Source organism: Talpa europaea, assembly GCF_964194135.1.
Source record: "Talpa europaea genome assembly, contig: HAP1_SCAFFOLD_161, whole genome shotgun sequence".
Classification (NCBI taxonomy): domain Eukaryota; kingdom Metazoa; phylum Chordata; class Mammalia; order Eulipotyphla; family Talpidae; genus Talpa; species Talpa europaea.
The window spans coordinates 62,476-79,415 of record NW_028167959.1 but is presented as its reverse complement, the minus strand read 5'-3'; the positions used below and the strand labels follow the sequence as shown (position 1 = coordinate 79,415).

The 16,940-nt window shown below is 40.2% G+C and overlaps 1 pseudogene across 1 annotated transcript; it reads left to right on the top strand.

Annotated features, from left to right (window-relative positions):
- Nucleotides 1-169: 169 nt before the first annotated feature.
- LOC311188077 (patched domain-containing protein 3-like) lies at nt 170-15,723 on the top strand (annotated as a pseudogene). Its single transcript has 4 exons — nt 170-547; nt 1,592-1,827; nt 6,565-6,710; nt 14,220-15,723. The product of its transcript is annotated as a patched domain-containing protein 3-like (transcript).
- Nucleotides 15,724-16,940: the final 1,217 nt, after the last annotated feature.

Genomic DNA, 16,940 nt, shown 5'->3' with positions numbered 1-16,940 from the left:
AGCGACGCTAGGTGCAGGCACATTTCTCCACCAACGAGTCGCACCTGTTCTCCCCGTTGCAGTCCAGCACGGAGGTCAACTTTGCCTCCATCCTGGTGGTCTCCAACACTGCCAATCTGCTGGATAAGTCACCTTCTCAGAAATTAGTCAACTGGATGAGGAGGTGCAGATGCTGACTGCGCCCCTGGGAGATGGAACCCAGGTTCTCTACCCTCAGGTGTGTGCCAGGTACCAGAGCACCTGCATGCCTTCCAAACCACTCCTGTTCATCTGGCAGAAGAATAACAACATGGACCTGAGAAGCATCACCTTCCCTATTTACAACACTTCTGCTGCGCCCCTCTACTTGGCCGGCCTCTTGGGAGGAACCGTCCTAGGTCCCGGCTCAGGAACAAGCCGGTTACTCCTGCACGCCAAGGCCATGTGGATGCAGTACTACCTGAAGACCATGGACCCCGAGGACAGTGCGCGCAGCCAGAAGTGGCTGCTCGAGTTCCTGGACCAAATTCATGCCATTGAAAAGTGTCTGGCCTTGAAGAACATCCTGGTGCCCTGGGCAGGGTTTAGAGGAAGGAGAAGGTGGGAGGGATAAGACCTGTCCAGGGATGTGCCCACACCTGGCTACTTGGTGGAGGCCTTGACATGGTACCGGGTCTGCTCCACTCTCTTTGAAGCTTAAGCCAGCTTTCTTCAAGGGACACCAAGGGAAGCCGCCCGCCTAGATACTGGGTCACATTCTAGTGGGAAACACTCATTTTATACTCCAGGGGTGGGCGTGTTCAGGGCAGACATTGATCTTCAGGGTTCCTTTTGGTTTTCTAGTCAGAATTCTCTCACTTCACATCTGCACTTTTTATGGAACCCCCAAAACTTGCTTGGTGTCACTGGAATAAAAAACAAACCTTTAAGCTGAAGTTCCCTGGTGTTTTTGAAAAACACAATTAGCTCAGGTTTCTCAAGTATTTTCTAGCATCCTGCCAGGCACCTTAGATGTTGAACAAATGCCTGGTGAGAGACACATGCTGGGAAAAGGCTTTGGATACCAGGCCTTGCTGAAATTATGCTTTGTATTTAAATAGCAAAAGACAGCAACCTACTCATCATTTATAAAAAGCCAAAATTTTGACAGTTATCAGTGATTACACAGTATTAGAGAAAATTGAGAATTTGTATACTCAGGAATATTAAACATTGTTTTTTGAAAGAAATCTTAGAAAGCATGCCATGAGTTGGTGGGGAACATTTTTTATTACCTTTATTCTAAAATCATAATTCACACTATTTTAATCTTTTACCGAACTGTAACATGTTTCAATCAATAAGCTATAATTTTTTGATAGATCTTGTCACTCATACACAAATATTGGAATTGAAAGTTATTTTACCTGACTGTATTTTTACGACAGGTGGTCTACTTCACATCACTCTCTAGGAAACTGGAATTTTTTTTTTGTTTTTTTTTTTTAAAGATTTATTTATTTATACAAGCACTGGGTACAGTCAGAAGCGCGGGAGGGTGAGAGAATTCACCAGAGGCAGAGCGGGGAGCAGAACAGGCAGAAGGACCGAAGTACACTGCTGAGGGGAGCAGCGGGCGGCAGGAGAGGTCTGCGTGCCAGGTGGGACCCTCCTCTGGTGGCCGGGGAGCAGCCGGGGATCGAACCCGCACTGCAGAGGCTGCGAGCAGCTTCGCAACCCAGCGCTCAACCGCTGCGCCACCGGGGAGGCCTGGAAACTGGAATTTGAGGCGACTGCTAGGTCAGTGGTCCCTTTGTTTTACACGGCATACCTTCTGATCATATTATTTGCAATCGTATCATGCTACAGGTAAAAAAGAACTTTTATTAGTTTTTAAACTTAAAAATATTTGTTGTAAGATTTTTTTAACGTAACACTTGCCATCCTAACCATTTTAAGTGTACAGTTCACTGGCATCAATCACATCCCCACGGCTGCATACTGTCGTGACTGTTTCCAAATATCTTTTCTAAACCGAAAGAAGAACTCTGTGACCAGTGATCAGTGGCTCCTGCTGCCCTTCTCTCCTCCAGTCCTGAATAACCTTGACTCTATTTTTTCTATGAATTTGCTTTTCTTAGATTTTCATGTCAATGGAATCATACATTTTTTTGTGACTGACTTATTTCACTTATCATAATGCTTCCAGGGTTTGTCCTTGTGCACAAGTGACAGCTTCATTCCGCTTGATGGCTCTGTGCTCCATTGTATGTGTGCTCCACAATTTGGTTACCCACGGTCTTTTGTGGGCACTTGGAATATTTCCTTCTCATGACAATCGTAACACTGCAAGGAACATGGTGTGCTCATGTTAAGAGAATCATTTACAGGTGGAATTGGTGGGTTGCGTGAGAATTCCATAGTCAGCTATTTGAAGAACCATCACATTGTTTTCCAGAGTCCACACCATTTTCGATCCCACCAGCAGTAGATAGGGGCTCAGCTTTTACACACTCTCCCTATAAACCAAAACTCATCCTTTTCCCTTTTATCAATTTTACCTGTCTTCTTAGTTGGTGTCAAGAGGTATCTCATTGTGATGATGATTCATGTTATATGATCATGTTGATTATCTTTTCAATTGTTTATTGGCCTCTTGTATATCCTCTTTGGAGAAATGTCTATCCAAGTCCTTTGCCCTTCTTATAATTGGGTTGTTTGACCTTTTGTTGTTGATTCAAGTTTTTCATTAGCACTTTGCATATTTCAGTTATTAAGCCACTTCTCAGCTATATGACTTGCTGATATTTTCTCCCTCTTTATAGATTGTCTCTTCACTTTCTTGACAATGGCCTGTAACAATTAACATTTTTTTTTATTTTTTTATGAAATCCAACATATCTAATTTTTTGGTACTTGTATTTTTGGTATTATATCTAAGTGTACATTGACAAGCCCAAGGTCATGCACACTGACCCTGTGTTTCCCTCTACAAGTTTTTATGGTTTTAACTGTTTTATTTAGATTATTGATCAATGTCTAATTCAGTTCTGTTTACGGTATTTAGTAAGGTCCCAGCATCATCCTTGTGTATGTGAAGATCCAGTTTTCAAGAACCATTTATTGAAAAGACTTTTCCAGTTTGTTAGACTTACTACACTTGTCAATCAACTGGCTATATTTATGGATTATTTCTGGACTCCTAATTCTATACTGTTAGTCTGTATGTTTATTTGCATGCTAGTACCACATTGCATTTGTTGTTTGTTTGTTTGTTTTTTAAGATTTATTTATTTTATTTATACCAGCACTGGGTACAGTCAGAAGCGTGGGAGGGTAGAGAATTCACCAGAGCCAGATAGGGGAACGGAATGGGCAGACTGACAAAATACACTGCTGAGGGGAGCAGCAGGTGGCACGAGAGTTCCGCGTGCCAAGTGTGACCCTCACCCAGCGGCCAGGGATGGAACTGGCGCTACATAAGCTGCGGGCAGCTTCGCAAGCCAGTGATCAACCGCTGAACCACTGGGGAGGTCCCCACATTGTTTTAATTACAGTAACTTGTTGTAAGTTTTGAAATCTGGAAATCTCAGTCCAGCAACTTTTTCTTATTTTTCGAGATTGTTTTGGATATCCTGGGCTCCTTGCAATTTCAAATGAATTTGAGGGTTGGCTCCTCCATTTCTGAAAAAGAAAAAAGGAAATTGCAATTTCAATAGAAATTGAGTTGAATCAGTAGATTGCTGGGTGATTGACATTTTAACAGTATTAATCCTTCACATCAACTAAGGTTGTCTTTCTATTAAATTAGGTTTTCTTTCACCAGTGTTTTATAATTTTCAGTGTACACATCTTTTACCTCCTTGGTCAAATGTATTCTTAAGTATTTTCTTCTTTTAGATACTATTTAAATAGAATTGCTTTCTTAATTTCTTTTGCAATTGCTCTTTGCACATAAATAGAAACAGAACTGATGTTTATAAGTTCTTCTTGTATCTTGTAGCTTTGTTGAATTTTTTGTAACTAGTAGTTTTCTTGTGGATGCTTTGGGATTTTCATATCTGTGATTATGTAATCTCTGAAACAGGGTACTTATATTTCTTCCTTTCCAGCTTGAATTCTTTTTATTCTATTCCTTGACTAATGGCTCTGGCGAGCAATTCCAGCACAATGCTAAATCTGGTCAGCATCTCTAAGTTTCACTTGTTTGTATTGTATATGTGTTTGTTGGTTGTTTTTTTAGCTTTTCAGCTCCAGAATTTCTGTTTGGTTCCTTTTAAATTTTTCTATGTATATTATTATTATTTCATTCATATATTGCTTTCCTTGTCAGTGTTCTCCTTGAGTATTCTGAGCATATTTAAGACAGTGTTTCTCATAGGATTTGTCTAGTATGCCTTCCTCCTTTCCACACTGCAAGACTACTTCCTGGGTTGGAGCAGGCACAAAGAGGAAAATAACCAGGAAATTTCTGTTAGCACAGGTGCTGAGTATAGTCCTAATACTTGCCTTCCTTGGACTTGAATATATGTAACTGATTTTCCTGCTAGTGCTTTTGTAGATTCTTTTGGCATCTCGCCCTCCCTCTCTCTGTTATCAATACGACTATCTTATGTTTGTTTAGCTCAGGGATTCAACACATTTGAGCATTCCATATTTTTTTGGCTTGGAATGAAATCATTTGGACAATAGTAAGACCTTCCCAAGAGAGTATGGCCAAATTGAACACCATTCTATGGCAAGTAGTGGTATATTGAGTTTGTAGTCTATTTCAAATTTGGCATTTTAGAAATGACAAAACTTATTATGCCAACTATTAGATCAATTTCTGAGAAAATCTGGAAAATCTTTCTCCTCTCAAATATACTTTAATTGTTCTTGTGTTTAATAGACATCATTATCTTTTAGAAAGATGTGGCCTCCACCCCAAACATACAGTTTTCTAAGTGTAATCATTTCCAATTCAGCCCGATGCTGTCAAGTTATTAGAATGTTCAGAAAATTGGCCATTTTGCTGCCAAGGATGCCTCAATTTGACTGACCATTGGAATCGTGTTTGGAAAATTTTAGATAAAATGATTCTGCGCAGCGTCATTGTAAACCTACTGAGTGAAGATCTGTTGATCCCAGGTCATAGGAAATCTAAAGTTCGATTATTCTCCAATCATTTTGATAAACTGTTTCTATCAAGTTTCTTGTAGGGTTCTAGAATATCTGTAAGTGCATTCATCAGTCTCCTACAGTGTCCATTTTCATATCTTTCCTTCACTTATAATTAATAACAGTTGCTTAGAAAACATCAGCACAACTAGTCAAAGTAAAGTCACTGTAGCCAACAATTTAACTTCCTACATCAGTGTCTAAAAATTTTACATAAAAAGGCAGAAAATTGTAAAAGGGATTGAGACTAAACATGTCCTGTGTAGCTCTTGCTAATCTTTTTGCATTTGAAGTTTATCTTTGTTATGTTCTTATCTTAAATATTTATAAATATTGTTTTCAAGAAATATTGCAAAAGGAAAACATTCATTATGTTCAAATTTGTTGTAACCAAGCGATTTACTTTTTCTCTGAAATTTGTGTGTGTGTGTGTGTGTGTGTGTGTATTTGGGACACTAAATTTAACTCGAGGCACCAGCAGTTTGAGAAAAAGTGAAACACATCAACGGTGCAGAAAACTTTTAATAAAAAGAAAGTTTTGCTATGTGAATATGGTCTGAAAAAGTATTTTCGTCACATTCTGTTTTGGAATCGGTAGCTCCATTTCCTTAGTTTTCTCTCCTAATCTTCACACTTAGTTTCTTTTTCCTATAGAAGTCCAGAGAGACTTTTATCAATCATTTGTTTTAAAACTCTTCACATAAAATTAAAATATAAAACCACAGGTGGCTGTCAATATTTTAAAATGTAATGTAGTTATTGTGGAGGCAAAGTACTGCATACATGCTTTCAAATGCTCTCTCTATATTCACATTTCTGGTGCAGAAAAGTCTTGTGTTGATCCAAAAACAGTACATTTCAAAACATTTTTTTTTTTTTGCAATTAATAGCAACTTTTCTGAACCCACTTCATCAATAAAGGAGAATCTTGAAACTGTTTTAGCAGGATGCTTTCATGCATTTTATTAACCACATACTATCTCTGTTGTACAGGAACCCTTTAGGTTGGTGTTAATAGCTAGTTGGGATCAGGAAATGAGTGCAAAGATAATTGGATGTGGGTACTATCTCAACTACAGCTGCCTGCCCTTTAGTGTTGTGTTCGATTCACACACAACTCCTTGAACACTAGAGTGGAATTAACCATCTGCTGAGCTCCAGTACATGTGTGTTGTTCTGAAACACCATCAGGGAATTAGTGCTTGGCCAGCTGCATAAGAAGATAGTTAAGTTAAAGCACAAAATGCCAACTTTTATTTTCCCTCTTTGAATTGGTATAGTTGGTCTGGGATAGTGCATGGGAATTAAAGGTCTCCAGGAGACAGGTGTAGAATGATTGCAGGAGCGATTTCAGAACAGGTCCAAATCAAGAATGTCATGAATTGATGGAATTTGAGTATGGAAGCTGCTTCTAAAAATTCATCATTTTTCCCTCCCTATTTACAGGTTTAGCTGTATACGAAACAAAATGTTTATTGCAGTCGTTGGAGTGATTTCTGTTGCCTTGGCAGTGGTGAGTGGCTTTGGCCTCATGTTGAACATGGGGGTGCCATTTGTGACAATAGTTGCAAATGCACCATTTCTAATACTAGGTGAGTAAAGCAAATGTGAGGCTACACTATGTGTGTGTTTGGGAGAAAGTAGATAACAGAAAGAGTTTATGATAGATTAAATAAAAGAACTGTGCTTAGATGACGACAGATCCAAAATAAGGTGTCAGAAATGAAGACAAACATTAAATTGTGTCTTCAGAGCTGGAAAAAATAAGGACCCCAAATGGAAAAGAAAAGAGAATGACATGAGCAGGCAGTTCTCTCTCTCTCTCCTCTCTCTCTCTCTCTCTCTCTCTCTCTCTCTCTCTCTCTCTCTCTCTCTCTCACACACACACACACACACACACACACACACACACACACACCCCTGAAAAGGGAAAATACAATACACTGAAAATGTAAGGGGGAAAATATATGACCTCTCAATCAAGGGATGCAAATTAAACCAAAACTTAGATGCCTTGTTTTCTTATTAGAATAATAAAAATTGCGAGACTGAAGCTTTTGGGGTGGTTGTATGTAATGAACACTGTCATCTGCTGCTAGGAGAAGATTATGAATTGGCTCATACTTAGTCCAATTTTTGTATCAAATCAAAAGGTTTACAAGGGGATTCAAGGTGCATGTCTTTCACCTCTTCATTCTACTTCTAGGAATTTGTCCTAATAATTGAAAAAATGCTCCAAAAAGTAGAGTAAGTATGTTCATTTCAGTGTGATTGAGAATTGAAAAAATAATTAAAAGCAATCTACCATATCCACATGAGATTGGTGAATTCAAACCTAGGAAACCTTTATATTCCCACCAAGAAAGTACTAGGGTTCTTTTTCTCCTTATCTTAACCAACCTCTATGGTTTCTGTTAGATACACATGTAGACCATTCTCACTGTGAGGTGGTACATCCCTCTGCTTTTGATTTGCCTTTCCATGATGATACGTGATGTTGAACATTTTCTTCATGTGCCTGCTGGCCATCTGTGTGTTGTCTTTGGAGAAGTGTCTATTTAGCTCTCCTGTGCATTTTTGATTGGCTTGTTTTCATTTGGTTGAGTTGTCTGAGTCCTTTGTAGATCTTAGACATTAGCTACTTGGCAGGTGTGTGATGTGCAAATGTATTTGCCCATTCAGTAGGGTGTCATTTCATTTTGATGAGACTTCCTTTCGCTGGGCAGAAGCCTTTTAGCTTGTGTAGTATCATTTGTTTATTTTTGCTTTTGTCTTCTTGAAGTTGGAGTCAAATCCCCAAAGACAGCCATGAAGCCAATATTATGGCGTATTTTGCCTGGTTCCTGGAGAGAGTGGTCTAGTTCGTTTTTCTACTTGTGGCTACCCAGTTTTGCAGTACCGTTTGTTGAAGAGAACTTCGTTTTTCCATTGTGTACTCTTGACTCCTGTTTTGTACATAAACTGTCCATAAAATTATGGGTTTATTTCTCGGCTGTCATTTCTATACCATTGGTCTGTGTGTCTGTTTTAATTCCAATACGTTTTTTGGTCAATATTGCTTTGACTATTGGGGGTCTTTTCTGGCTCTATATAAATTTCAATTAAATTTGCTCTATTTCTTTGAAAAATTCCACTAGAACTTTGATAGGAATTACATTTCATCTCTATCTGTCTTACTTTGGAGAAGGTGTACACGTTAACAATATTAATTCTTCCAATCCATGAGCGGGGAATATCTTTCTATTTTCTTGCATCGTCTTCTATTACTTTTAGCAATACCTTATCATTTTCATTGAATCGATCATTCACCTCTTTATTTTTTTTTACTTTTATTTCTTTTTTTTTTAATTTTTTACATCATTGTTCATTTTTCAACAATGTTTCCTTCCCCCCATCCCCTCATGTGTAGTCCCCATAGAGTTTCCTTCCCCAATGCACCCGTGCACCATCACCTCAGTCCCCAGTGCTCCTCCCTCCCTCTGATCCCTCTCCTTCCTCCTCCCCTGCAGGATGTCTCTGATTTATAATTTTGTCTTTGTTTTGTTGTGTTTTGTGCTGTTATTATTTTTTTACGCTGATGTCTTTTTTGGTTCCCCTATATTCCTGCTTTAAGTGAAACCATCCGATATTTTTCTTTTTCCTTCTGGCTCATTTCACTGAGAAAAATCCTTCTAGATCCATCCATGTTGCTACAAATGGCATGAGTTTATCTTTTTTGATTGCTGAATAATATTCCATTGTGTATATGTGCCACCTCTTCTTAGATCATTCACCTCTTTTGTTAGGCTTATTTCTAGGTATTTAATACTTTTCAATGTTATTATAAATGAGATTGTTTTCCTGAGGGCTTTTTCTTCTAGTTCATTATTTGCATATAGGAATTCAACAGAATTTTGCATGTTGCTTTTGCAGTCTCTCACTTCACTGATTGTTCGAATATTTTGTAAAATGTAGTGTTTAGGTTTTTCTATATGTATTATCATGTCATCTATAAATAGTGATAGTTTGACTTCTTTGTTTCCAGTTTGGGTTCCTTTTGTATCCCTCTCTTGCCTAATAGCTTTAGTACCTCCAATACTCTGTTGAACATAGGTGGGGATAGTGCACATCATTGTTGTGTATCTGAAATCTTGTCCTATTCTCTCCCTGAGGATGTTACCTGTGGGTGTGGTATAGATGCCTTTTATCTGTGGAGATATGTTCCTTCTACCCCCTTATACTAAGAGTTTTTTCTTACTGAGTCTAGCTAGAAGTTTTCTATCTTATTTTTCCCCTAATTTCCAGCTACTCATTTCATTGATTTTTTAAATTAAAATACATTTTTAACATTTATTTATTTATGCATACAAGGTGGGGAGTACAGGTCAGAGGTATGAGGGGATGAGTGGATTCACCAGAGACAGAGCGGGGAACGGAACAGGCAGACTGATGAAAATACACTGCTGAGGGGAACAGCGGGCAAGTCAGGAGATATCTGCTGCAAAATGTGCGCAGCTCCCTGGTCAAGGATCGAACCCGTGGCCCAGTGGCTTCAGATAACTTCATAGGATGTGTCTTACCCTTGCACCACCTGGGAGGCCCTCAATGACTTTTTTAAACTGTCATTTTAAATTCTATGTCATTTATTTCCACTGTGATTTTTTATTATTTCCTTCCTTCAACTAGCTTTTTTGCTAATTCTTTCAGGTAATGTTAGCATATTTATTTGAGTTCTTTCTTATTTCTTGATGTGTGCCTGTGTTGCCGTGTACTTCCCTTTTGGAACTGTTCCTGCTCCTGGCCAGAAGTTCTGATAGGTTGTGTCTTCATTTTCCGTTGTCTCCAGGTGTTTTTTAAATTTCTTCTTTGATTTCCTCATTAACCCAATAGTCATGAGTGTGGTGCTTTATAGTCGCCACCTACTCAGGGTTTTTCCCACCTTGCTTTTGTGCTTGATTTCTATTTGATACCATTGTGATTGGAAAAGGTGCCTGACAATGATTTCAAACTTCATGGATTTATTCCCACTTGTTTTATGATCCAACATGTGATCCACTCTGGAAAATGTTCCATGTGACCTTCGGAAGAAAGTGTGCTCAGCGTTTGGGGAGTGTAGTTCTCCATAAATGTCTGGTGGGCTCAAGCGGTCTATTGCTCACTTAAGGCGATTGTTTCCTTGTCGATTTTCCCTCTGGTTGATCTGTCTTTGATGTAAGTGGGGTGTCAAAGTCTTCTACCATCATTGTGTTGTGGCCAATGTCTGTTTTTAGGTTTGTCAAATAGTTGTCTTATATATTTGGGTGCACCTTTGTTTGCTGCATGTATACTGATGGTATATTGATCCTTTCCTGATGTGTTGCTCCATTAATCACTATGCAATGACCATTCTGCCTCTTGTTCCCCTTTTTAACTGCAAGGTTTTTCTTTGTCTGATGAAGTATGTCTGTCTCTGCCTTTTTGAGGGTCCCATTCACTAGTAGGATTTTTTTCCCAGCCATTTATTTGCTTTGAATCTGTTCATCTTCTGAACTCACATAGGTCTCCTGGAGACAACAAGAAGTTGAATTTCTTTTCAGATCCAACCATCCTTTCTGTGCCTTTTGCTTGGCAAATTCATTCCATTCACACTTAAAGTGATCATTGATATAAAGGTATTAGCTACTGTATTTTTGTCTTTAGTTTTCTGTTCTATAATTTAGCTTCTTGTGACTTTTCTCATGGGAAATTCAGATAGGAGTTCTCTTTTCAATATTTCTTGAAGAGGAAGTCTAGTGATAACAAACTCCTGCTTTCATTTGTCTGGGAAGTCCTTATTTTCTCCCTCACATCTGAACGAGAGTCTTGCAGGATATGTATTCTTGGCTGGCAGTTTTGATCTTGGAGTGTTTCGAATACATTATTCCATTCTCTCCTCACTTGTTGAATTTCCTCAGAGAATTCAGACGTAAGCCTGAAGAGGGTACTTTTATAGGTTATCTGCTTTTTTCTGCCTGACTGCCTTCTTCGTTCCGTCTTTGCCTTGAACTCTTTCTAGTTTCCTTACTGCACATTTTGACATAGGTCAACTTCAGGAGGGGACCTACCTTGGTGGATTTGCTTCCAGGCCCTGAGGTCTGCCAAGGGCTACTTCCAGGACTGCCTCCTGCCTCCCCCCCCCCACTAGAGATCACTGATGTCTGCACCAATGCCTGCTGTGGCTGGTCTGCTTCCAGTCCTGCCCTGGCTCACTGGGAACTGCCAAGGCCTGCAGTCAATGGGCCTGCTTCCATGAGCCACTGCTGAGCTCACAGATCTGAACCACTCTCTGGGGGCCTGGGTGGTGGTTCTGCTTCAGGACCCAGTCTGGAGGCTTGCTGAGGTCATCCAAATGTTTCTTTGTAAGCACATTGCCAGTTCTGCCAGGCCCACTGGGGCTCACCTCACTGCCTAGGCAGGCTACCTGTTTGGCCTGTTCCACTGCTGGCTGGGGTCTCCCTCCTCTGGATGGGCACTTAACTTGTACTGTAATTGTCTGTTTTTCCTTCAGGAGTCATTGGCTTTGTTCTGTTGCAATCTAGTTTGAACACATGGAGAGGGTGAGCCCAGCATCTTTACTGTGCTGCCATTTTGCCCCTTTGGCATTATTTTTTAAGTGAACTTTCTATGCCTTTATTTTTGTTACTTCTAGGACCCATATGAGATGGATGTGATTTCTCTCTGTTTTCCCAAAAGGAAAACATGATATCCTTTTTCAAATTCCTTTTTTCCTGCATTGTTATATTGTGTGTTTGCCAATATGGTGTTTCTTGAGCTCACCGATTATTTCCATTGCTTCTGTTTGCCTGCTACTGAGGCCCTCAATGAATGTTTTTCATTCAGTTATAGTGTTTCAGACTTCTGTGATTTCTAACTGTAGCCACCTCATATTGCTTTGTTTGTATTCTCTTGTTGGCTCATGTCCTCTGTTATTGGAGTTCCATGGCTTTGTTAGAACTGTTGCCCTAAATCTATGTCAGTCATGTGTTGCCGTTTTGCTTGAATGGGGCTCCCATCTTGTTTGTCTGTCCCCTCGTTTTTAATTTTGATGGGTTGTAGTGGGGATAGACTTTCAAATCGTTGTCTATTCCCCTGTTGAAGTAACAAGAGAACTGGTACTTATGAGGGGCAGAAGGTACAGTGAGTGCCAGGGCAGTGGGGCACCAAAGAATCACCCCAATGAATGCCAGGAATTCAAGCTTCCTACTGTGCTGTGGATACCAGAGGTGGTACTGCAAAGTGCTCCCCACTTCTTTGCCCACTTCTCAGCCTTAATGACCTTCATGGCTTCATGCTCACGCTAAGCTGTTCTTGAATGCTTGAGCGTGAGCTTGAGCACTGGGCTCAGATTGCAGCTGACATGGACTCACAGGCAGGGAGTTCTCTTCTCTTTTGACACTCAAAGCCTTATCCTGGGGTGTGAGTGCCTGTCATTAGCAGGCACTGAGCTCTAGTTTACCAGGATTCCTTTGTTGTTTTGGATTTAGCCACATGTTAGGGTGGCAATTTCTCTGAATATCCCAGTCTCGAGTAGTAGCCTTTTCTATGGGAAGACACAGGTGACCTGACTCAGCTCTCCCTGTTGAGAGGTCAGGATCCAGCTGTTCTATACTGTGAGACTCCACTCAAGCCAGTAATGCTCATGCTGAACTACCACCCCAAAGCTTTCCAGTTCCTGGCTGTCAACTTGCTGACTCCCTTATTCAGTGCATTGCCAGGTCTCAGGAGTCCCTGGTATTGCTGTGTGTCAAACCCACAACTGTAGGGGTTTCCTTTAAGATTTATTTATTTATGTATACAAGAGCTGGAGTACAGGCCGGAGGAGAGGGGGCATGAGAGGATTCTCACTGACTGAAATACACAAGCAGACTGACTGAAATACACTGCTGAGGGGAGCAGCGGGTGAGTCAGGGGAAGTCTGATCGCCATGTGGGTTGCTCCCTGGCCAGCCAGGGCATCGAACTCGTGCTGCAGAGTCTGTGGATTTCTTCACAGATTGTGTCTCAACCCCTTGCGCCACCAGGGAGGCCCAAATGTAGGGGTTGTTGCATAGCATGTGCCCACCCGCCACGAGTTGTGCAGCCCCAATCTCACTACACAGAGTTTGCTTCATGTTTTCCCACCCTTGGGCCTGCTGCTCCTCAGATATGCTGTGGAGGTCTGTTTTTTCCTTCAGGGGTTTTGGGCTTTGCTCTATTGCAATCTAGTTGTGGGTATCTGGAGAAGGTGAGGCCATCTTGCAAGATTCAGCTAGGGAAGTTCGAATGACATAATCTGGATTTCAAAAACACACTAGCAGGAAAACTAGTGTGAGTGTGCCTGTCAATGACACCGTGCCTCTCAAGTCATACTGCAAAGATAGATTGATGCTGTTGGTGGTCAGATAGGTTCAGTAACAGAAGGTTGGCTGAAAGTGTTTATGCATTTCTGTGAAATGGCTTATGAGAGAAAATGGTCTCTGAAGTAATCTAGTGGAATCAGAAACAGATTGCTAATCCTGCTTGAACTAACATGCATCCACCAGGTTTCCTGATCTCAACACCGAGGTACCATAATTGGAGAGGTGGAGTATACTGCACGGTGCGTAAATAATAGGAATCCGTGCAAAGCACAAGCTTATTACAGAGGGAGGAGTATGCTCTGTTGTGGACTCAGAGACAACCAAGGAGAGTGTTACCTAAACACAGATTCTGTGAGATTAATAAAACCTGAAGGACCAAAGAATAAGACCTTAAGGGACAAAGGATCATTTCACTTAGATGTGGAATATAGGGAAACTAGACAAAGGGTCAGACAAAGACAAACTTTCAAAGCAACTCTTGAAAGCTGTCCTAGAGCTGAGACAGCCAGGAAGCAGGGGGAGGAGGGGGGGTGGTAAGAGGGACCGGAGGAGAGCACAAGGACGCTGGTGGAGGACCAAAGGTGCGCTGGTGCTGGGAGAGCGAAGGTGGCCACACCTGAGGGGAGAAATCCTAGACTGTCAAAAACTCAACAAGGATGTAAAACAATGTTGCTTCATTCAAAAGAGAAAAAGGGGGAAACCTTTTGAATTATGCTATTTACACTTTTATGGATATTAATGTGCATTAAGATTTTTTTTTTTACAGGTGTTGGCGTTGATGACATGTTTATCATGATTTTTGCCTGGCAGAAGACCAACATCATGGACAGCGTACAACAGCGAATGTCTGACATCTACTCCCACGTGGTGGTGCCCATTACCATCACCACTCTCACAAATGTCCTGGCCTTCTTTACAGGGGTAACAACCTCCTTTAAGTCCGTGCAGTACTTTTGCATTTACACGAGAACAACCTTGCTCTTCTGTTATTTTTATAACATCACCTGTTTTGGAGCCTCTATGGCCCTAGATGGTAAGAGAGAAGTGGCCTGTCAGAGCAGGCTGCAAAGGTCAGAGGGTAACCCGGACCAAAACTCTTCCTCGCTGATAATGTGCTGCTGCCTCCCATTTAGTTCTCTTCGAACTGATGAAGAATCGAGCATCCATCCAATGGACTTGTTCTTTAGAGATTATTTTGGCCCCTTTCTCACAAACACTAAGTCCAAATTTGTGATAGTGGTTTTATACCTTCTGTACATCGCATTCAGTATATATGGCTGTTTCCAAGTGCAGGAAGGTTTAGACCTTCGGCATCTGGCAAGTGATTCCTATATCACACCCTATTTTAACATCCATGAAGAGCATTTTTCAGATTATGGTCCCATAGTGATGGTTATCATGACTGAAACAGTTGACTACTGGGATAAAGACACAAGGCAAACATTGGGGAAATGTCTGATCGCTTTTGAAAACAGTGATTATGTCGTTGAAAATCTAACACAGTTTTGGTTACAAGCATATATACAGTATATGAAAGCCAACAACTTAGCTGTAAATGACAGAGATAGTTTTATAAACAACATTCCTGTTTTTTTATTGAGTTTCCAATTTTTACATATGATATTAATATTTCATCATCACATGAGATTACTTCTTCCTGGGCCTTCATTCAGACCACGGGTGTTTCTTCTTTGCGCAGTAAGAACAACATGTTATTCCAATTACGAAGTATTGCCAAAAGGTGTGAGATTCCCCTAATGGTGTATAACCCAGCATTTATCTATTTTGAACAATATTCTGCAATCTTAGAAAACACTATTGGAAGTGTCATTGTTGCAACTATAGTTATGTTCATTGTTTCTTTATTGTTAATTCCCCACCCACTGTGTTCCTTGTGGGTCACTTTTTCTATTGGGTCTGTGATTGTAGGAATAACAGGTTTCATGGGATTCTGGCATGTCAACCTTGATTCCATATCCATGATGAATCTTGTGATTTGTATAGGGTTTTCTTTTGATTTTTGTGCACATATTTCATATGCATTTGTTTCCATTTCTAAACCCTCAGCAAACCAAAAAGCAATTGAGGCATTGTTTTTGCTAGGTAACGCAGTGTTACAAAGTGCACTGTCAACAATAACAGGAGTGTCTGTTTTATCTGTAGCTAACACATACATCTTCAGGACCTGTTTTAAGATTATGTTTCTTGTCATGGTATTGGGGGCTATTCATGGCCTAGATTTTATTCCAGTATTCTTAACCATTTTTTGAAGATTTGTTGGAATATCCACTTACAAATCAGAGCCCCATCCTAGAATTCTTGACTGCCCCAACCCAGTCTGGTAAAAATGCTCTATTAAGGATAGTTGATAAACTGAAAACAAATGCATGTTTCCTTGATTGGGAAATCTCATTCCAAGCTGTTCTTTAAAATATCCTTAGAAAAATTAATTAGTCCTACATTAAAATGTTTTATAAATTAGGAACTGTTGTCATCTTTATTTTAAACTATAAAAATTGGGTGTAACCAGGCATATGAAAAAATGTTCAACATCACTTGCAATCAGGGAAATGCAAATCAAAACTACAATAAGATACCATGTCACACCAGTGAGATGGCACATATTATAAAAACTAGCAACAACAAATGTTGGCAAGGTGGGAGTGTAAACTGGTCCAAACACTATGGAAAGCTGTGTGGAGATTCCTCAACCTACTAAAGATAGAGCTTCCATATGATCCAGCAATCCCACTCCTAGGTATTTACCCAAAGGACACAGAAACATCAATTCCAAAGAGCACTTGCACCCCTACGTTTATAGCAGCACTGTTTACAATAGTGAAGCTTTGGAAACAGCCCAAATGCCCAAAAATAGATGACTGGATCAAGAAGATGTGGTACATATACACCATGGAATATTACTCAGCATTCAAAAAAGATAAACACATGCAATTTGCAGCAACATGGATGGAGCTGGAAGGGATCATGCTCAGCGAAATAAGCCAGAAAGAAAAAGAAAAATACAGGATGGTCTCACTCATAGCAGGAATCTAGAAAACTTAAATAAGGGATCAGGAAAATAAATAACTATAAGAAAGTGAAAATCAAAATCAATAAACTATGAACCAGAGACAGTCTATGGTGGGTACGGGTCAGGGAGGGGAGGGATTGGGGTCAAAATAAGGGGGTTGCAATTGTATGGGGAATATAAAAATAAAATTTATTTAAAAAATAAAAAAAAAGACACATTTCCCTGTAGATTACTATGGCGATCCCAGGTTTAGCTCTGCTGGGATGTCATTGTATGCACATTCTGAACAAAGTTTTGAAGTACCTAAATTATCTCTTCAGAAGAATAGAGACAATAACTGTACCTGTGTCTTTTAAAAAGAGCAGAAGTGTCGACCTCCCTACGATCATCCTCAAAGTTTACTCTCTCCCCATCACCTATTTTCTTGGCCATCTCCAGCCTCGGGCCTGCACAGAC